The following is a 22,262-nucleotide window of genomic DNA, read 5'->3' as shown; positions in this document are numbered from 1 at the left end:
AATTCAGGTAATTTGTGAATGCATATAAAACTGAATGCAATTGGATTTTCTTTTTTAAAACCTTGGTTTGGGCTGGAAAAGCTGGTATAGTCATTTTATGTTTTTATTATTCTGTTCTTACACTTTTTTTTTTGCAAAAGAAATACTTTATTAAAACACCATCATTAGCTGACTAGTAAAATAAGGTTTCTGGAAAAACAACAGGCAGACTAGCAACCTGTAAAAATCATGTTTGTAAGACACTTGGTGTAGAGTAGTACCAGGAGAAAAATGCCCACTCAGCATCTTCTCATGCCCCTTTGTAGCTTCTACTTGTATGTCACGTACAGAGAGCCGCTGTGCACGCTCCCTGTGCTGCCGAGGTGTCTGCCCTGCAGCTGGGCGCTTGGTGAGTTATTCTTACCTGGTCTCACAGCACCAGACACTGGCTCACCTCTGCTCATCGTGCTTTTTGGACCGCAGGCCTCTGTTGTTAGCAGAAGGTAGCTGTGACCAGACCCAAGGCTCTGGTAGTGACCGGATAGTGGATGGTGTTACTTAAAGTCATAGAATCATAGAATGCTTTGGGTTGGAAGGGACCTTAAAGACCATCCAGTCCCCCCCCCCCCACCCCTGGCAGGGCCACCTCCCCCCAGCCCAGGCTGCTCCCAGCCCCGTCCAACCCGGCCTTGAACACCTCCAGGGATGGGGCAGCCATGGCTTCTCTGGGCAACCCGGACCAGGGGCTCACCGCCCGCACAGTCTAGAATTTCTTCTTGATATCTAATCTAAATCTCCCCTCTTTCAGTTTAAAACCGTTCCCTCTCGTCCTGTCGCTACACTCCCTGATACTTCCCTGTGGAGCCTGACCTGCTGCTGTGCTCGGCCCCCGCACTGTGTCGGCAGCCCTGTCCCACAGGGTGGGAGCCGGGGAGCAGCCCAGTCCCTCACCTTGGCTGCCTTGAGCACGAAGGCTGGTTGCCCCTAGCCCAGGGTGAAGGGCGTTTGCCTTTCTCTTAAGGAAACCCCATCCGAGGTCTGTGAGGTCGGAGCAAGGCCATGGCCCGCTGCTCTTGGCAAGGCCTGTGCTTCACAGCACTGCGTCCTCCTCCAGACGCGGGGTACCCGGAGGCTGTGCGGTTGGGATTGCTGCTCCGTGGGATGGCTGCGGCCACCTGCTTCCCTCCCCTGCTGCCCGTGGCTGGGAGCTGAAGAGGGGGGTGTGGGAGCCCGGTGCTGCAGAGCCATGGCCAGAGGGGCAGAGGCACAGCTCAGCACACCGCCATGCCTGCCGGGAGAGGGCCAGAAGCAGCTGAGCCCGGTGTTCAGGGAGTCACAGTACTGTCACCAGGATGGACATCTCAGTGACGTTTGCCTGGGGCAGCACTGAGCTCCCGGTGGGAAGCGGTGGCTGCAGCCGTGGCTGCCCGTGCAGCTCAGGTTCCGATGCGCCAGGGGCGGCCGTCCTTCCAGTCCGGCCCGACGGCAGTGGCTTTGCTTCCCCTACGGCCCGTGGCATCCCAGCTCCTTGGCTGCCTCACTGCATGTGAGGCTGTGCTGTGGGCCTGGTGGGACACTCGTCATCCCTCGCCCACGTTGGCTGCAGGACTCTTGTCCCCAGAGTTGTTTCAGACGGTTGTTTCTTCGGAGAGCTGGAGTGTTGCCTGCGGTGTGCCGAGCATGTCTGTCTCCGCAGGGGCCATAGGCCCATGAGTGGGACCCGCTCCGAGAGCTGGTCATGAGGGGTTCGGCCTTGACTTTTTGTCTTGGAAATAAGAAAATCTCTTGTGCTTTTGCATTTTGCTTTCTGTTCACTTCTGTGATGACGTCATATTTAGACTTGCAGCTGCATAAACTTCACATTCCTTGAACCAGACAACTGCTCTTCTGTTGTCTTTTGCAGCGATGAGCACCCCAGCTTATTTCTGGTTCTGTAACAGTGGGTTTGCTGCCATGCCCGGGGTGTTGCGTTCAGCTGCCAGGGAGATGCGGTGCAGCGTGCTGAGCACGCTCCTGGTCTGGAGGGGAACCCCGGCAGAGGGCAGGGACGGGCCCTTCGGGGCGGGTGTCACAGCCGCGGTGGTGGAGATGAGCGGTGGATGGGGCCACAGCTCCTGTTCGGCCACAGAGGGGACGCGGGAGGGAAGGAGACCCGTGTTCCCTAAGGTCGCCCTGTCCCTGCTCTGAGGAACGCATTGCGTAGTGGGATCAGGGGATTTTCGAGGAGCATGCGTTGCTCCGGCCCTGCTGCGTGGTGAGAGCGTTGGCCCGCGCAGGTACGGGGCCCTCGGCGGGCTGAGCAAGCCCTGCAGTGCCGCAAGGCTGGGTCTCTCCTGCTCTGTGATCCTCCTGAATAGCTGCTCAGGACGGGTCTCCCCTCCCTGCCCACAGCCCTTTCATGCAGTAAAACTTTGAAAATCTACAAGCAGTTTTTATACATGTACATCTCGGCATGAAACAAGTTTACAGTATGTTCGGCTGCTTTTTCAGTCTGGAAAATCCTTTATTCTTCCTCCCTCTCTTTATCCCCTCTACCCCCAAGCTGTGGCTGTGGAACCATTACACTTGAAAATACTGGCTTTTGAAGGTTTTAATTTTACTGCTATTAGCTTAATAGACTCTCAGTATCAGTACATTTAGCCGTTCATCACAAAAAGCACACTGCTACTATGTACAGCAAAATCAAAGCTTATTGCATACTTGCTATATATAGTAAGCTCTAACGTAAAATTTGGAACATTAGGTTATGACTTCACCTTCAAAGATGTTCAGGGCTTTGTATGTGCATGTAGCCAGTACTGCTTGCCAGCAGTTTATGAAGCAACATAAATCACTCTATCTTTTCCTTTTCCCCCTTCTCTTTTGCTCTGCCAGTGCCACAAAAAGGTTCTATAACTCTATATAGAGTTGTGGTGGTGATTGCTGTGATAGCTAAATTTTTAAAAACACCTGCCTAGTCACGTGAAATATTTTAGCCCAGAAGATGAATGCTTGAGATTTTTCTTGGCGTGGTTTCTAGATGGTTCAGTCAACTAAAACCAAGCATCCAACTTAATTACTGTTTCTCAGTCTTCCTCCAAACAGCTTGGAGTCAGCGTCCCTGCATACTAATACAAAGTAGGAGAACAAGTCTAAAATAGACTGCACTGCATATTTGTGTGCCCCAGCACTGGATGTCTGGAGCTGCACGTCTGGTGGCATCCTGCTGATTTTCCTGTTCCCGAAAGTGCTTGCACATTTGGCTTGTGACCACTGCGACTGTGTTTGGAGACATCTAGATCCATGCTGCTTCTCCCCGTCTGTGCCATCTGTTGCCCCTCTTTCCCTCCGCTCTCTGCTCCCAGGCGTATTTTTTGGAAATGCCAGCAGGCCATACATTGTGCTATTTCTAACTGCATACGAACTGCGCAGATGCCCAAGAATGCGATCTGCTTACGTGAGCTGTAACTTCAGCTGCTGAAGGAGATTTGTGTCAACCAGAGGGCTTAACAACTCCCTTGGAAGCACAGCAAGCTGCTCTCTGGACTGAGGGTCTCCAAGCCCCATCTGAAGCTTTGGGCATCTGCTTAGTTGCACTAACCGAGCGTGCCTGCGGCGAGCAGAGGGTGGGTGTCTCTCTGCAGTGTCGCTGGCCTGCCATGCGCTCGGTTCTGGTGGGACCTGGGCAGGAGCAGGGTCTGTGCCGGGGGCTCAAGGCGCTGGGTGTTTTTATCATAGAATCACAGAATGGTTTGGGCTGGAAGGGACCTTAAAGGTCATCCAGTTCCCGCCCCCCTGCCCTGGGCAGGGACTCCAAGCCCTGTCCAACCCGGCCTTGAACACCTCCAGGGATGGGGCAGCCACAGCTCCTCGGGGCAACCTGTGCCAGGGGCTCACCGCCCGCACAGTCAAGAATTTCTGCTTGATATCTAATCTAAATTTCTCCTCTTTCAGTTTAAAGGCATCACCCCTTGTCCTATCACTCCCCTCCCTGACCAAGAGCCCCTCCCCAGCTTTCCTGGAGCCCCTTTAGGGACTGCAAGGGGCTCTGAGGTCTCCCCGGAGCCTTCTCTTCCCCAGGCTGACCCCCCCACCTCTCCCAGCCCGTCCTCCCAGCAGAGGGGCTCCAGCCCTCCCAGCATCTCCGGGGCCTCCTCTGGCCCCGCTCCACCAGCTCCGTGTCCTTCTGCTGTGGGGACCCCCAGAGCTGGAGGCAGCACTGTGGGGGGGTCTCCCCAGAGCGCAGCAGAGGGGCAAAATCCCCTCCCTCGAGGTTTCAGTGGGGCGCGCGGGGGCCAGGCTCTGCAGAGCAGCACTGCTTCCCGGGCTGGGAGAGATGCACTGCGTCTACGTGGCGAGATGTACGAAGAGCCTGGAAACTTGTTTCTTTGAAAACTTTTACAAATAGTGTAAAAATTAAATTTCTGTAGCTTTTCCTGAATTGCGTTTATTTACTTGTTACATTTGTAAACACAAGTGGAGGTGTCTAAAACTGCAGCTACAGTTCCCCTTCTCACACCGAGCGGGGTGAGTTCGGCGGGATGGGGGTCAGGCGGAGGGCTGGCCGGCGCGCAGTTCGGAGCGAGCAGCGCTGGGCAGCCCAAGGGGTAGAGCCCTTCTGAGGGTGTCCTCTTACCTCTCTGGGCAAGGCTTAAACCTTCATCCTACTTCTTTTGCGGTCGAGCAGGTGTTTGCAAACCCTTGAGCGCCTCCGAGTTGCACATACAGAAAGGCTACTTTGGGCCAAGAAGGAACAGGGGATTTTTGGAAACTTTGGGAAAGCTCTGTGTAGAGAAGGGTGCTTGTTCCTCTGGAGGTGAGGAACGAACACGACCTTCGTGCAATAGTCACGCAGCTGCTTGGCTCTCGAGGCCTGGTGACACAATGGGATGACACAGATATTTCCCATTTTAATACTCAGACGTGAAAGGTAAGACTTTGAATCCCCAAATCAATGTGAAGATTCCCTAAACACTGAAAAACTTGCAAACTGTTGTTTTTCAGCCTTGATTCGTGTTTTATTTTTTCCATAAGTACCCATCGCTGACCCTGGGATGGAGGTCAATGGGAGGGTGTGGGCTGCGTGACAAACTCGAACTTCAGCATAATAAAAGACTTGAGGAATCTGCCTGCCTGTATCCTGCGAACTAGAGGAGGAAGCACTGGTGCCTGGTTTATTTTTTCTAAATCTGCTCGATGCATCTGTTTTGCACATGCATTTATAAAGGTATAAATGTACCTTTATAGAATATGTAGACTTTGCATTAGCTAGTTTATGAACTGTCGCACATCCTGAGATTATGCACATCTGAAATGGGCTTCTCATGTCCGGCAGTGATGACAGAGATGGGGTTTAGCGCTTCAGCTTCTGGAGTGCTCTTCATACCTACAGTCCCTGCGCCCCAGTCCCTGCGCCCCAGTCCCTAGCTCTTCAATCAGTTGGAAAGGGTAGGGCAACTAAGATGATTAAGGGAGTGGAGCATCTGCCTTATGAGGAAAGACTGAGGGAGCTGGGTCTCTTTAGTTTGGAGAAGAGGAGACTGAGGGGTGATCTTATTAGCGTTTATAAATATATAAAGGGGGAATGTCATGAGGATGGAGCCAGGCTCTTCTCAGTAGCGACCAGTGATAGGACAAGGGGTAATGGATTCAAGCTGGAACACAAGAGGTTCCACTTAAATTTGAGAGGAAACTTCTTCTTAGTGAGGGTGACAGAGCACTGGCACAGGCTGCCCAGGGAGGTTGTGGAGTCTCCTTCTCTGGAGACATTCAAAACTCGCCTGGACGCCTTCCTGTGCAACCTCGTCTAGGTGTTCCTGCTCCGACAGGGGGATTGGACTAGATGATCTTTTGAGGTCCCTTCCAATCCCTAGCATACTGTGATACTGTGATACTGTGAAAGTGCTCTCTCACTTCTCCTGGTGCTGTCTCTGTCCCGGAGCAGGAGCAGGGTGGGATCCTGCGGTGCACGCTGGCAGAGACGGATATCCGTCTGGTGGGTGAGGGCGAGGGCTGGGTCTCCCGTCCGTCTGAGGCCACCGGGCTGGGTCCTGGTGCCCGCAGGCAGTGGAAAGCTTTGTGCACTGGTCCCCACAGATACTGCGTGGAGTGAAGGTCCACGTGCGCAAGCGAAGGTGACTCAGCTCCCCTTAGCAAGAGAGTCACAAATGTTCTCCAGCTCTTGTGCCTGAGCCTTTCCCCCAGGAACCCCAGCAGCGGCCCTGCACCAGTCGTATATTCATCTCTTGGTCACTGGGTACGCGTGTCCCTCTGGAAAGGAGGAGCTGGACATTTTTTTAATGAAGGCTTTTTTTCATTAAGTTGATTAATTTCTGAAGGCATGAATGCTTTTAACTGATGTACCAGTTCCTGTTTAATCTGCCTTAGATTCTTGCTATTATAGGATCAGACAGACTTGTTTTCTTTACAAAGCGTATTTCCTGTGTGCTCTCTGCAGTTGAAGAAATTAATTGTAGCAAAATTACTGGTTTAACTTCCCTCATGACTGATGACTTGCTCTATTTTGATTCAAGCCAATAACTTGAGCCTTTTTTTCATGCAGAAAGCAACCCTTTTTAAAAGCAGAAAATCCTCGAACCAAATACAGGATTTTTCATAGAGGTGCTCAGATGATAGAGTTCAATATTGGAAAACGTAGCTGCCAGCCTGTCAGGTCAGCTGGGTACTGATGCCTCGGGAGTTGGGGATGGTTCCAAAGCCCCATCTGGCGGGTCGAGGACAGGGGTCCCGGCTGCGATCCAGTGACCCCCACTCGCCCCGCAGGAGGAAAGCATGGGCAGGAGGGACTTTCCCAGATCGCTGCCAGCAGTGGCCCCTCTGTCCTTCCCTGTGCCTTCCGCTGGCGACTCAGGCTGTTAAGCAGGTACTGTCTGTAGAAATGAAGCCCTGTGGGAGCTGCTCAGCTGCCTGTCAGAGTCCTCTGGGTTCCTCGGCCCCATCCCTCCCCTCTGGGCTGTGGGCAGATGCGACCACTTGATCCTCCTCAGCTTGAGCCAGGGCTGCCTCGCCACCCGTCCCCCAGGGGGGCATGTCTGGATGAAGACTGATTTGGCGATGCTCAGTTACAGCCTGCCGTTAATTGCGTTATGATTAGAAATTATTCCTCAGAGTAAGCTGCTTGGGCGGAGAAAACGAGCAGGCTTCTTGCTGCCGTCGCTCCCCAACCTGCCAGGACGCGCAGGGTAAGCGGGGCTTGGGCTGCGACGGGAGAGGGGCCGAGGCCTTCCAGAGAAACTATTGGAAGGAGGTGGGTTCCAAACACGTGTGTGTGTCTCTTGGTCTTCACCTGGAGCTGTCTGAGTGTCTGGTGGTGGTGGCACAGCCCTGGACACCCGGCCGCACACCGGTACACGTGGGTATCCTTTGTGCTGCACCTGGAACTCTCATGAAGGCGAACCGCACAGGGCCCGGGGTGCTCCCCGTGCCGCAGAGGGGGTGCTGGGGATGTCCTGCACTTGTCTCACCTGAAGGTTGAAGGCACGAGTGCCCTTTGCAGGGCAGAGCTGGTGGGAGCAGAGTCCCCACGCATCAGCACAGTCGGCGTACGGTGATCTTGGAAGATAAATCGGCTTTCTGCACTCTGCTGCAGCTGTTAAATTGGAATTTGTGAATGGCTTTATTTGATCCAAAACTTCATTTTTTTTATCATGAATAAGCACTTGGCTTCAGGAGAGCTTTCTTGGGTTCCCTTCTGACATACAGCTTAGCACACAGGCTGCTGGATCATGCCGTTGCCCTGAGTCAGCCGGTCTGTTATGTGCTCATTACTCATGTGTGTGTCGAGGCTACAGCCATGGCCAGAATGTAGTGTTCAAGCTGCTGCTCCATCTCGAGGATATTATTTTTTAACAGAAATCTCTGAAGTTTTCCAGCAACGAGATGAGAGCCTATAAGTGACTGTTGCGGTGTTGCTCCTCTTGAACGCATGTTGATAACTGCTGGGTCTGCTCAGGGCTTGCTCAGAACACCCCAGCCTCTGCCCCTTGCTGAGCCGGGCTGCCGAGCTCTGCGTTGCCAGGCCAGGGAGCAGCGCCCGTCTGTCCATCCGCAGGCGCACAGCACTCAGCAGGGTGCTGAGGTTTCCACATTTCGAGACGTGGAGCATCAGCTGTTTTAAAGCAGTTTGCCGTTTTGCTGGTAGCACCAAGTATCTGCGGCCAGGGCAGGCAATCCCCGGTCCTTGCCCCCAGGAACGCTGGGCGAGCGACGGCAGTTCAGCCTCGACCTCGTCCCTGCGACGGGGCAGCCTCTGCCCTGGCACAGGCAGAGGCCTTCACTGGGCGGCGGTTTGGCATTGTGCTTCTCTTGTGATGCTTCCTTCCTCCAAGTGTGAAAATCACAAAGAACGCAACCGGCCTGAGGGCTTGCTGCCACCTCCTCAACAAGGAAACGCATTTTTCCTGCTTAGACCAGATATTTTCAATCTGCAATCTGTCTGGTTTTTAATGCAAAAACCATTTGAGGCGTATTCTGCCGAGTCCATGGACCTCACTGAGGCTTTGGTAGATGCAAGATAATAAGCCTGCAAGTGAAGTTGTGTGCTCTTGAAAACCTTGCCATTCATCAGAAGGTAAATGAATAGATTCTCCTGCGAGATTAAGTATAAACTTACACTCTGCTGACAATAGGGAGTAGAGCCGTGTTGTGAGACATCCCAGTTTCTTAGGAGCAGGATGATTCTGCTAAATAGCGACAGAGTTTATGAAACCTGACTGCAGTCCTTCTTTGGAATATAGGCTTCAGGGCAGATGTTCGTGGTGTATTATATCAGCTCTTCGTAGTCTCAAATGTTTGGGCAACACTGAAGGTTGTTCTGGATGCCAAAACTGGGCAAATCAGTGTCGCTTTGGTTCCATGCCTGCCGAAGAGCTGCTGCCACGTTTTCAGTGGTGTTGGAAATATGATCATGTTCCTGCATTTGGTTTTGGCATTCTTGGTGTATTGTGCTGCATAGTTGTAAGTCACAAACCTCCACTGTGAGGGGTTTTTAAAGGTCTTTGATCCTTTTGCTTCATAGCATTAATGCTGTTTGTCAGGAACACGGACTTGAGCCTGCGTGTCCTGTGGTTCTGCCTGGTCCACGTGAGTTGATTTGGCACGGACATGTGTTAGGGCTGGTCAGACTTTTGAACTGCCTCAAACTGAATTGCCTTTGAAGTGTGGTGCAACGATGGTTTTGCAATTGAAAAGTGTAAGTGTAGATCTCCATGCCTTTTTTTCATTCATTTTTGTATCACTGAGTTGTTTCATGCATCTTCTGGTTTCTTCACTTGATCTCAAAGACAAATAGGTGCTCCCTTTGAACTCTTCAGGGCTTCCACTGTGTAACCTGACTTACAGGGCCAGTGCAAGTACCTCTTCCATGCAGGGGAACAGATGAGGACTTCTCTCTTTGGTCGTTTTTTGGTTTGACAGGCACATCCCTCTCCAGCGGACGTATCTTTTCAAGCCTGTCCTCTGCCCTTGGTGTTAGTGGCCGGTATCTAGCGAGGCGGCCAGGTGACAGCAGCGTAGCACATCGGGCGCGGGGAGCCTCGTTACCTTTTGCTAGCTCTGGTTTGGAGTGTGTTGTTTTGCGCTTCTGAATTCAGAACGAGCATCTCGCCCGCTCTCGGTGCCTGCTCGGTCATGGTCTGGTGCGCTCGGACACAGCCGCCCCCGGAGGGCTGCGTGGGCAGGGAGCCGTGCACGGTCTGTCCAGAGGCACTGGCCGTCCCAAGGGCTCCGCAGCGCTGCCGCCACACGCGCTTGCTTCTGCAGCTCACAACCAGCAGCGGTCTGGGGTGGGAAGGGGAGTCTGCAGCAGGGGGGGCGAGGGGACGGGAGGTGTCTGTTACCTCTGGAGGCAACGGGAGAAGGTGGCATGGCTGCTCTGCCTCTTCATGAACAGCGACTGGGGTGCTGCGGCGGCAGTCCGAGTCCTGAGGCAGCTGCAGGTACGTAGAAAAGCTTCTGTACGGCAACCTCTCTCAAGGGGAAAATAATCCCGTTTTATAGATTGTGTTTGAAAAGTGGAGGCAGATGTTCTTCACGTGGCTCTCTCTGTAGGGACTCGTGGCAGATTAACCTACAGTAACCCACCCCGCATGGGGACTTAGAAGTCTTTAAGCCAGAGACTGAAGATTTATTATCGTCACTGAAATTCATATCACGTCTGTCTTGGAGAAAATTCCCGCTCTTACTTTGGGTTTGTTAACTTGACGAGTTTCTTCCAAAGCTATAGCTGCTGCCGGTTTTGCCTGCGGGGCCAGCTGGGAGCAGGAGAATTCCTGGCTATATTTAGAGGAAACCCGGAGCGTGTGCCTCGCCACTAATGCCGGTCTGTTCCGTGCCGCCTGCAGTAACCTCTCCCTCTTTCACTTTCTTCAAGGTAACAGAAGATAAGAGCACAGCTGTTCTCCTAGAGCTCTGGTCGCGAAGTCTGTAAACATCCTGACACGCTCCCCAGGAGAATCTGGAGGTGGCCGTGCGCATGGCAGGAGGACGAGTTTCCTTGTCAGCTCGCACTGCTTTTCATCTGGGACAGGTGACAGGCACCGGGACGTGGAGTTAGGAGGCTCTTCTGGTGTGAGGCTGGCAGGAAAGTCTTAAGGATATCTTACCCTAGAATGAGAATTTGACAAGTCAGATACGGCAATGAACTAGGAGAACAGCAAAAAACACATCTTGGAATGTATTTATTACTTAAAAGTTAGCTATTCTTGATAAAATCCCAAAAATTATTGCTGCTGCTTATTTTACTTACAGATTTCACACACTTGTTAATTTTAAAGCTACCAAACTTTTACTCGATACTGTACTCTGAGAAATGTAATTGGAGCAGGACATGCCATAGAATGAAATCATTGTAGTGTCTTAAGTACAATGGACTCACTTTTGTCTCTATTAAAACTTGGAAAATGTGCAACACACAACTACGTGGCTATCGTTGCATATGTTAAAGCTTTTTCATGTCGTTTACTACAGAGCTGAGAGGATGAGTGTTTTCAGGTGTGTGAACAAGCAGTCACCTGGTAACTTGGGTGGGTTTTGCGTCCTAAACGTGTGCTCCCTTAAGTCCCCTGAACCAGCGGGCAGCACAGCCTTGCCTTGCTCGTGCTGCGTGCGTGGAGGCGGTGGTTAGCCTGAGAGCCTCGACGGGAGAGGGAGTTAATGTTTTGAACTAACTTTTGTGGCTTTGTGTTCACACCTAGTCGGCGAGTGTAATCTAAGGCCCCTTGAACAAATGTTGTTGGATAGAGAGGATCTTCATCCTTACACGTCACCAGAAACGATTAGCAGTCTTTAAAAAACAGAAAACAGCCTACAGCTTTGTACCAGATTTAGAGTACAAATGGTTTACAAACTAAAGGGACCTATGGACAAGCTTTTGAAACTGTAGGGGTTAATATTTTTGATTTTGCATTAGTGTAGCTTTCCCTGGGGTTCCCTCAGTCTAGAAACATTAAGTTGTGGTCATCTGTTGCTTCTGATGCTGGAGAAAGCAGCTCAGAGTTGTCCCTGCTAGGTAAAATGTTGTCTGCGTGCAGAAGGTTACCTTCAAGCTACCGGATCGTTGCACGGATTCTCCTTCCTGTTTGTTCTTAATCTGTTGCAGCTAACACTGTGACGAACTATTGTCGAATGAGAAGAACGAGCGGGTCGGAAAGCACACAAGCTCGTGTTTTCCTGGTTCACAATGGTTCATATTGTGGTCTTCTGAGTGTCGGCAAGGGAAGCCAGAGCTTCCCTTTTCTCTTTAACAACAACAAAGTTTAACAAGAGGAGTTCGACACCAAAAAACCCCTTCTGCTGAGTCTCAGTAAGAGCATACAATGGGTCAAATATGTTTCCCGTAGAACAGTTGGAAGACTGTGGTATAAAACACGCAGGCTAAAATGCAGTGCTGAAATAGGACATCTGTCTCCCCAGAACACTTTTGGCCACCTCTGCAAACAAATCAATAAGCTTCCTGTTTTCCAAAAATAAGCACAAGAAGGACAGCAGTATGTAGGGAAGGAACGTGTTCCTGCACCTTGTGTGAAGCCCTTGTGCAGCAGTTGTTTACCTGGGCGTCCGCTGTGCCCATCCCCAAAGCAGACTGCTCCCCTGGCCAAGAGGCTCTTGTGCACTGAGTACTCCCACTGAGGGAGAGAACAGTTCGACCTTTCTCAGCCCCTGTCTGTCCGTCTTCAGGACTTTCTTTGTGGGCTTTTTTTCTAGCGTCTTCTCGAGCTAGGCCTAGGGTTAGCTGATGGCAGCGTGAGGTAATTTTTGTGTTTGCTGCTCATACAGTTCTTTATTGTATGGAATTCCTGCCAAGAAGTGTTGCAAAGCTTTTTGGCTGTAGCGTTACAGCAGTTAGCTGAAAGGAGTTACAAGCAGCCTTCTGTCCATTTAAAAAAACTAAAAAAAAAAAAGGGCAAAACAAAAATAACCAACCCCTGGCTCCCCCACCCTCTCAGGAAAAGCGCTCTCTACTCCCGTCTCGCGAAGGGCTGCTCCTGCCTGCGCGTGGAAAGGCCGCGCCGCGGCTGGCGGAGATGCCGAGAGCAACAGGTGAGTGCGGGCTGCCTTCCTGGGCAGGCTAGCGGGTGGCACTCAGGTCCCGCGAACAGGCAGAAACATCCTCGGGAGCGGGCGCTCGGTCTCTGCTGGGTGCGAGAGAGAGTTACGATACCTCACACTTGGGGCCACCGCTCTTCTCCAGGCTCGGGCCATGAAACGGAGGGAGAAGGTAGGCTCAAGTCCAGCCTCCGCCCTCCAACGCTGGATGTGGTCCCCAGGATGGAGGTGTTTGAGAGGGGGTGTCCCAGAGTGTTTTCCCATGACGGTTTGGCTCTGCAGTGAGCCCCTGGTGCACATAAACGTGTTCTGACGGATGTTTAACCATAGAGTGGAAACCTCTCTGCCTTCTGCTTCTGCCTGGGTAGTCACTGTCATCTCCTCCCTCAGAGCAGCGGTTGTGCCCCTCAGCGCTGACGGAGGAGTGCCTGGTATCCCTGCGAGAAACCTTCCTGCTCATCCCTTGCAGGTTGCGGTGTCCTGCTAGTCCCCCGCCACCAAGGGCACCGCCGCTCCTGCTGTCATCCTGCACCTGGATGTGGGACGTTCCTGACATTGCTGCGCCCTTTGGAAAGCAGACAAAGGGCTGGTGCTGCCGGAGACTCCTTGTGGGTGCAGAGGTGAAGGGAAAAATGTCAGTGTTCTGCCCTCGCCAGGTCCCGTGTCAGCGGCGGGAAGGTTACAGAACTGGTTTGCTGCCGTTTGCTGCCAGGAGGGCTGGGGGGGACCCTCTGCCAGAGGAAGGGAAGGTTGCGTGTGCTGGGCTCCCGTGCTTGGCCCGGTGCTGGCGGGTGGCCCGACACGACCCGCGCGGGTCCCCGTTAGCACCGGCTCCCAGAATGAAGCAGACGAGTGGAACTGAAGCACTGCAGGTGAGTCACCAGATTTTTGCCACTTTCCTAAGAACCTCTACAGAGAGTTTCACTAAAACACGGTAACAGGGAAAATAGTGCTTAGGCAGCGCGTGAGCGGACTGGACACGGGTCCGTCTCTGGCTCGGTGGCCCAGTGCCCGAGGTGGGTGTGAGCACCGGCGCTGAGCAGCATCCGGACCAAGCGCACGGCCTGGGGGCGGCGCACGGCGGCTGAAGGAGCTGGCTCCCTTCACCTCAGAGAAAAGATGATTCTTCGGTTTTGGCAAGGCTCAGAGCAAAATCTTGTAGCAAATTGCTTTTTTTTTTTTGCCTCGGCCATTATGCAGATAAATGAAAATAATTTCTCAGCAAATGCAAAAGCATACACCAAGGGCACAGTGATGTTTCATTTCTTAACTGATTTTAAAAAGCTAATGTAAAAGTTTCTAAACGTCATTTTTAATAATGTGACGTTTGAATGGCGTACTTCAGTCTTTTATTCTGTCACAGGAAAAGCGCCGTGGGGTTAAAGCCTAAATGGCAATGTTCAGGAACAGTAAGTGGTCTTTAGTATTCTCTGCAATAGGTCCTGTGCTCCCCACTGAATGTCATTAACAGATTCTCATACGCTGTGAAATTTCACTTTGTTCAATTTTTAAGGTTTCCCTCCTTATACTTTTACAACTTGTGCGTGGCTTTAGGAAATGGTGGGCCTTTTTCAGTCCGTTTCAATTCTTGCTATACTAAAGTCTTATTATAGTCTCCGCTGCTCCATACGGTGGTTTTGGAGGTTTCCTCCTGAACGCTACAGCTGTGCTTCAGCTCGCGCAGCTGATTTCCGAAATGCAAGCTCTGCAGAATCCGAGTATGGCTTTCGGGGGGGGGGCGTCAATATTTTATTCAACATATTCAACATTGTTCAAACGAATACTAAACCTATCAGTATTTTTTGTAATAAAGGACAGAGGTATTTTGCCAATATTGTGAATGTATAGATTAAATTTTGTGTGCACAATCCACATTCCATTTACTTGCCCTCCCCTCTGACGTGCCTCGAGCAGGTTTTCAGCCCCGAGAGCGCCCGCGGTGCCCCGGTCCCCCTGCCCGCGGCGGGCGCTGCCTGGGGGCGCTCGAACCCTCCCACGGGAAATAGTGTTCTCTGCAACTGGAGAGGGAGTCTGGTTATTTCTGATCAAACCAATGATTTCTTACCAGATTTTTGTATCCTATCTTTTCTGACTTGCTAAATTTATTAAAAGGAGCTAGCTGTGTAGGTGGCCTAAGCTAACAGCTTCTGTTGCGTCGTGAGCCGTAGGCTGGCTGGGGAGAGCCGTGGGAGGGGGCTGGGGGCAGCGCTGAGCTGATGTTGGGATTGTGGCACTTCAGGATGTGCTATTCAAATCACCGTTTGTTCTGTGCTAATAAAGCCGTCGGAGTGGCTTGCAGAATAGAAAACCACATGGTTTTGATTCCATCAGGGATCGTAAGGCATAGATGAGATTTTTACCGGTCGCTTTATTGTGGCTTATGGTTCGGGCACTGCCTATTTCACGCCGATAAGGGCTGGCAGAGCTGCCGGAGCTGTGGTTCCAGCTGCCCTGGCAGCGTCTCCGGCGGGGCTGTGCCATGGCTGACGCGGGAGCTGCCTTCCCGGCCCAGCATCGCCGCGGGACCCTTGCCCTGCGGGTCCTGCCACGCTCGCTGCGTAATGACAGATCCCTGCTGCGCACTTGTGCCGGTGCCGGGGACAGCAGGGATAAAGGGCAGCCCGGCAGGACGGTGGCGAAACACCGCAGCACCTCCTCATGTCTGAATATCGGCTGTGATGTCTTCCTAAAGCTTCTCCTTTCGTCTCTCTTCCAGTTTCATGCTTTTCTGTGCTCTGTCCTCCGTTCGAGCACCTCCCGGGTGTGCTGCCCCCCCGCCGGCAGGGAGAGCCGAGCTGTGCCCGGGGGCCGCGGCCGGAGCTGTGCCTCGGGCAGGAGGGACGGGCCTGGGCACGGGCAGCGGGGGTCCGCGCTGACGGGCATCGCCGAGAATTGCACACGGGCGCCCGGCCCTCCGGCGGTGTTCCGGCAACCCTAATTAAGAGGGAGGCTTGCTTTAATCCAATCAAACGTCTGTCTTGCATGGAAAATATTTTCTTTCCCCTAAACTCAATTTTTTTTTTTTGAAGTGCATATTATAAAACACAGAGTTGGGCAAGTTGTTTTCAAAACCAATTTCTCAGGAAAAACACACAAATTGTAAGCTGTTTTTCATTATGCACCAAAACCTGAAGCATTTGGCTTTGATAAGCAAGGCCTGATGTGGCTGGAAACAGAATACGGTTGAAATGGAGACTCTGAAGTGCAGCTGGACTGGATGCGGAGCAGCCCCCACCGGGTGGCCTGGAGCAGGGAAGGGGGATTTGATTTTCTTTGCTGGAAATCCTCGATGCGGGTGGTGGGGCACTCGGGGGGGTGAGGATGGAGCGCCGGCCCCGAGGGCGCAGGGGTCCAGTTTGGCAGGGGGCACGGGGCCCTGCCATGCTGGGGGCATGCCCCACATCACCACCCCCCGTGCCAGGCTGCGGGGTTCCTGCCACCCAGCATGGAGCAGGGAACAATCTGGGGCCAAATCCCTCAAACGCAGCATCGTTCCTGCGTGCTTATGCCACCTGTTGGGTGGAGGGGGGTGCCCAAGGGGTCCCCGCCGCCCGGGCAGAAAGCAGCCGTACACTGTGTTTCGCTCGTATGACCAAACTGTTGGAAGGAACCATAGGCAGTCCGGTGCGGGTGCGGCGCGGGAGCTAATTAACGCCAAGGCACTGATGCGCCCTCAGCTCGGGGCAGCAGGGCGGGAGGTGCAGCAGGCAGAGCCGGCGGCAGCAGCCTTGCCCGGCGCACCGAGGGACGTGGTGTGTGTGGCCACCACCGCGGGTGATGGCTGGGACGGGCCGAGCTGCTGCTGGCAAACCCGGGGTGGGGACAGCCCTGCACATGGGTCAGGGCAATCCCAAACACAACTCCAAGCTGGGTGGAGAAAGGATGGGGAGCAGCCCTGAGGAGAAGGACTTGGGGGTGTTGGTGGGTGAGAAGCAAAACATGAGCCGGCGATGTGCGGTCACAGCCCAGAAGGGCCCCCAGTACCCTGGGCTGCATCAAAAGAAGCGTGGCCAGCAGGTCCTACAGGACCAGTGGGGCCTATAGGAAAGCTGAGGAGGAACTCTTGATCAGGGAGTGGAGTGATAGGACAAGGGGGAGTGGTTTTAAACTGGAAGAGGGGAGATTGAGATGAGATCAGAGGAAGAAATTCTTTGCTGTGGGGGTGGTGAGCCCCTGGCGCAGGGTGCCCCGAGGAGCTGTGGCTGCCCCATCCCTGGAGGTGGTCAAGGCCGGGTTGGACGGGGCTGGGAGCACCCTGGGCTGGGGGGAGGTGGCCCTGCCCGGGGTGGGGGGTGGCACTGGATGGTCTTCAAGGTCCCTTCCAGCCTGAACCATTCTGTGATTCTACGATGATGGTGACACCGGGTCGCTCAGCCCACGTGCAATGGCTGCAGAGAGGTGAAGGTGGCTCTGGTGCCGGTGGAGAAGCTCAAGCCCGACAGCAGTGGGGCCGCGGGGGGGAGGGCGGAGGGGCTGGGCAGGAGGACAGCGGCCCCATGGGGGCTGGGGGGGTCCCAGCCCCGCGACCCCAACCAAGAACACGGGACTCGGGTCTGGAGCACGTGTTTGTTCCGGGATTGAGAATTGGCTTTGTTCTGCATCTCACTGCTGGGGTGGGGGTGGGGCTCCTCTCTGCTTTGATTCTGTTTATGACTTTCCTCCACCCCATCATTTTGCTCGACAATGTCATTTGCAGAAGCCTGTAATGATTCTGCATGGTTTTAATTTGCTTCTGGGTGTGAGCTAATGAGTGGTTTGAAATCAGGCTTTGCTGGTTGGTGCGTTGTCACCGCATGCTCTGGCTCGGCCGGACCCTCTCCTGCTCGGCACCGCGGCTGTGCCGCTCGGGGAGCCGCGGCCGTGCCGCAGAAACTCCCGGGCACCGTCCTGCGCTGGTGCGAGGGATCAGCGGTGCAGTCAGTACAAGGGCATCGCAGGCACAAATGTCTGTGTCAAGGAGTTTTAAATAAGAATCCTCCTGTTGCTGTAGCTCTCCAAACTGTATTTATTTATAATTTCCACATCTTAAGATCTGTTGCTAAAGAAAAATTGAATTTCCCCAGCGGCGCGGAGGCTTGGCTGATGAGTCACTGCACTTCATTAGCTAATCTTAGATCTGCTGTGAATTACTCAGTGACTGCTGATACAAAGCAGGCTGAGAAAATGCTCATTTTGAGTGGATAATTTTAGAATTTGGGTCTCTTCCCTGGCAGGGGAGGGTGTGCGCGCGCGGGTTCGGAGCCGCTTGTGTAGGTGCGTGCCGCTCTCCTGAGCGTATCTTAAAGCATAAAGACAAACTGAAGAGCCTGTGCTACTTTCTCAACTTAGATCCATGTGCAAACATCAGTTATGGGAAGATGCTTTTAAATTCAGGATAACTCAGTGTATGTATTGACTCAGGTGGAGGAGGTAGTTGGAGTAGTGGCCCTGGTGAGAGGGGGTCGGGGAGAATGGGGTTTATATTAGCAACTTTAAGCGTTGAAGTCTCTAATGGGGGAGCACGGGATGGTTTTTTTGAGAACTGAGTGGTTTTCAGCTTTTACTACGCAGATGATGGTGTTTTTTTTCTGAAGTCCCTCAAAAGGTGACTGAGAAAGCCAGATAACACGTGTTCTCTGTGAAACATCTGTGCTCCCATGGGAAAATGCAAAGGGATTGCAAACACAAAAAACCTGGAAGGCCCCAGAAACGCGTCGCTCCTGGGGCCCTGGCACCGCTGGGTTTCTATCGCCAGAGCTTCGGCTGCCGCGGGGCAATGACGGTGGGCGGCTGCTGAACCCCAGGACCTCACACTCTGCCATCTGTGGGGCGCTCCATGAATCACAGAATCACAGGATGGTTTGGGTTGGAAGGGACCTTGAAGATCATCCAGTGCCACCCCCACACCTCCCCCCAGCCCAGGTCGCTCCCAGCCCCGTCCAACCCGGCCTTGAACCCCTCCAGGGATGGGGCAGCCACAGCTCCTTGGGGCACCCTGCGCCAGGGGCTCACTGCCCCCACAGCCAAGAGTTTCTTCCTCATATCTCATCCCAATCTACCTTTTTCCAGCCATTCCCCCTCATCCTGTCACTCCATGCCCTTGTAAAAGCCCCTCCCCAGCTCTCCCAGAGCCCCTTTAGGCACTGGAAGGGGCTCTGAGGTCTCCCCGGAGCCTTCTCTTCTCCAGGCTGACCCCCCCACCTCTCCCAGCCTGTCCTCCCAGCAGAGGGGCTCCAGCCCTCCCAGCAGCTCCGGGGCCTCCTCTGGCCCCACTCCAACAGCTCCGTGTCCTTCTGCTGTGGGGACCCCCGAGCCGGAGGCAGCACTGTGGGGGGGTCTCCCCAGAGCAGAGCGCAGCAGAGGGGCAGAACCCCCCCTGGCCCTGCTGGCCACGCTGCTTTTGGTGAAGGGCCCCACCATTGGACTGAAGAACTTTTGGCTCAGCACCTATCTGCTTCTGCAGGAGAATGCAGAAAATGTTCTTAAGGACCGTTACAGGGTGGCCTGGCTACCAAGGGGGGTTCCCAAATGCTTCACGGCTAATTTGCAATGTGGAGTGAAGGACCGGTAGGTGTTTTGTGTGGCGATTGCTGGTTTGAGCCGTGGACGTGTTCGTTCTGTTTTCTCAAAGTTGACTTTTCAACATAGTATCTTGTGATTTGGAGTTCCATGACACAAAACCAATTTGAGAATCATTCTATTGGCTTTGTTTCCTCTGGTACTAATATTTAAATAACTATTGCACTTCCATTATTAACCATTTTCCTGCATTAAAATTGGACAATTTTTACTTTAATTCTTTCTTGTCTCTTGGCTGGTCTCTAATCTTGGTTGTTCAATAGGTTCATAGAATCATAGAATCAGTGAGGTTGGAAGGGACCTTTAAGATCATCAAGTCCAACCGTTAACCTACCCTGATAAAAACACCACCACTTCTAAACCATGTCCCTAAGCACCTCATCTACCCTTTTCTTAAACACCTCATGAGGGACTTTGTAAGATGTTGTTGCCCTACAACCTGTGTCGGCGTGTCCTCCTTTACCTCTGCCTCCGCTGGTGTCTCGGGGCCTCCCAGGTTCCCCTGGACGCGTTGCCCGGAGCCCTGCCGGGTCCCTGCGCGTGCGCCCGCAGCAGCGGCAGCCGTGCTGGGGAGCGTGATGGGCCTGTCCTGCACCCGTGGGCATCTCGGGGGGGACGGGGGCCACCAGCCGTGGCACAGGCTCTCCTCCCCGTGGGAGGTTTCTGGGTGGTGGGAGGCGTTTCCCGGGGGAGCAGAGGTGCTCCTGTTGGTATAATGCTTTTTATCTTTCTTTTTATTATGGCCTGCGTGTGCAATTGTGTCAGCGGTTTCCCAAACAGCAGTTTCCACCATGGCTTGAACTAATGAAGTTTATTGTAATATGCAAGTCATTTTTTCTTCCTGGTGCTAGGCGTTGTCAGCTGGTAATAAATGCTGCCTGGCGCAGCCCCGCTGGTTTGTCCCTGACATATGAAACACTTCTTGGTATGATAATTGCAGCAATTTCAAGAAATAGGAGTAGGGGTCTGGACAGGAATTGCCTTGGGAAACATCTGTTTCACCTTTCTATCTATGACCTCTTTCTGAAAAAATCTTTTAAATGAAAAAAAAAAAAAAAGATTGTTCAATATAATACAGTCCCCGGAGTGACTTAGAAATGGCTGTAAAAGCTGCACTAACGCAACTTCACCCTTACAAATTGATGCCCACTGGGAAGAAAACTCCACAGCCTCTGCCTGCAGACCTCTCCTCCCTGGGAATCCACGGGTAACACCCGCTCTTCTCAGTTTCACCTTCTCTGACGCTGCCTTTCCCTCCGGTTTGGTTTGTTCCCCGGTGACATAGCGCGGGCACCGGCAGCGGGGGCGTGCGAGGGGCTGTGCAGGTCGAGGTACGTGGTGAGCGTTGTGTCAGCGGCTCTTCCGCACCTTAGACGGGGGCGATGATGTAGACAACAAGACGGGTGTTGGGGCGGCCCCAGAGGTCCACACTAACGTGAAAGCCCTTCTGCAGCAAACGTCTGGTCTTGGGCCATCCTGGCAGGACAAAGGCTGTCAGGAGAAGCGGGGCGTTTGCTCAGTGCCAGTCGGCGTGTCGGCACCTGCGGGCAGACCCTGCGGCAGCGCCACGTGGACGGGGACCGGCACAGGTATCGCCCCTCCACTGCCCATCCCCGGCTCAATGGGCAGAGCTCGGAGCAGCGACCGGGATGGCGGAGACATGTCCCTCTCCCTGCCTGGCCGGGCCCCAGCGGTGGTCCCTGGCCAGGAGGTGATGGGGGGACATGCTGACCGCTCCCGCGGCCCCCGGGACAGTGGGATGGGGTTTTGGTGGGAGCACACCTAGAGCTGGCGGGTGGTGGCACAGCCACGGGTAGGTTGTGCCCACCGGCCCCCGGGGCTGGCTGGGGCTGGGGCTGGGGGGCGTTTGCACGCGGGATGGGATGGAGAACAGGTTTTGTGTCCGCTGGAGCGCTGCGTGGTGAAGCTGCTTTCCTCCTGCCAGGCCGGGGAGCGGGCGGCGGGTGCCGTCCCCCGCAGCGCGAGGGAGCGGTGCAGCAAGCCAAGGTCAGGCTGCCCACGCCGGTGGGAGTGGGGTCTGTCGCCGGGGGAGAGCCGCACAGCCCGGGGAAGTCTGGGTTTGGTGAGAGGCTGCACAAGCTTTGGTACGTTCAGAGACTTGAAAAACGCGACACCCCGTGAGAGAAGGGTGTTCGTTGGATGGGAAAGGCCTTACTCAGACCCTCCTCCGCGCTGCAGACTCGGGCTGGCTCTGCGTCAGACCGCTGTGCCAGGCAGAATCAGCACAGAATTTTCCAAGGGAGCTAAATTTGGCTCTGCGTAGTGCAGCGAAGAGGGGCGGTGAGACACGGGAACCCCCGGCCGTCCTGCTGTGGCTGCGGAGCTGCCGGCACCAGCGGGGCGGCCTCTGCCCGGCACAGTGCTGAACCCCAACACAGAGAAAACCGGCAGCTCGCTGACATGCAAATTGATATCTCCTCCTCTGGAGGAAAGCTAATGCTTGCTTGGCTTAATTAAACCTGTTCTCTGATTTTGTTAGCTTTGCTGTTTGCTGTGCCTGGTCCCAGTCCCACCTTCTTGGAAGGGTCCGTGATAGGGTCCTGCTGCTGCTCTCACTGGGGGTGGCTTTGCACCTAAATTTAATTCATTCTTATTTCAAGGTTAAACTGTTCTTCCCATCACAGATGTTAATTATCAGCTGTAATTGATGCTTTCCCCCCTCCCATTACAGATACTGGGGATTAGTTATGATCAGCCAATTACGATCAGCTGCTTGCACAACAGTGATGGCTGTGGCACGCTCTTTTTGGGGGAGTACCATTAGTGGTTCCTTTATTATGAACCACTGAGGTCTCTCTGGGAAGCATGGAAAGCCATTCTGTTTAGAAAAGCATTTTTTGTGCAGGGCTTTGGGTTTTTCCCTCCGCTACAAGTCAGCAAACAAAACGGTTGTTTACCAGCACTGCCCGTACGCATCATCTGTCGCTGCAAAATGGGACCTGCAGATCTCTACATGAGGGAAGGAGTGGCCATGGCCAGAAGCTGTGAATTCCATCCTTTGGGGATTTATGGGTACAATAATCATTTATTTTAGAATTACTTTGCATCTACTGCAGAAGAAAAATCCAGACACGTTTCACCCTGAAATAGGTCACCCAGACTTCTGTTCCTGACGGTCTCGGTTGAAGTCAGACCTGGAAGGTGCTGCCGGGAAGTGCTCC

The 22,262-nt window shown here is 53.5% G+C and overlaps 1 protein-coding gene across 2 annotated transcripts in view; it reads left to right on the top strand.

The window, feature by feature from the left end:
* Window positions 1-22,262, top strand: part of PWWP2B (PWWP domain containing 2B) — a gene marked incomplete at its 5' end in the record, with an annotated part of 67,205 nt that overhangs the window by 12,224 nt on the left and 32,719 nt on the right. Inside the window, one exon of one of the 2 annotated variants that reach the window (XM_082486336.1) lies at window positions 10,349-10,886. The exons of the other annotated variant lie outside the window; for it this stretch is intronic. Of the gene's footprint in view, window positions 1-10,348; window positions 10,887-22,262 lie in introns of those variants that run through there. 2 annotated transcript variants of the gene reach the window in all.

This window comes from Vanellus vanellus (genome assembly GCF_965231255.1).
Source record: "Vanellus vanellus genome assembly, chromosome: 7".
In the NCBI taxonomy this organism is placed as follows: domain Eukaryota; kingdom Metazoa; phylum Chordata; class Aves; order Charadriiformes; family Charadriidae; genus Vanellus; species Vanellus vanellus.
Note: the sequence above shows the minus strand (reverse complement) of the source record. Positions and strands in the feature narration are given on the sequence as shown.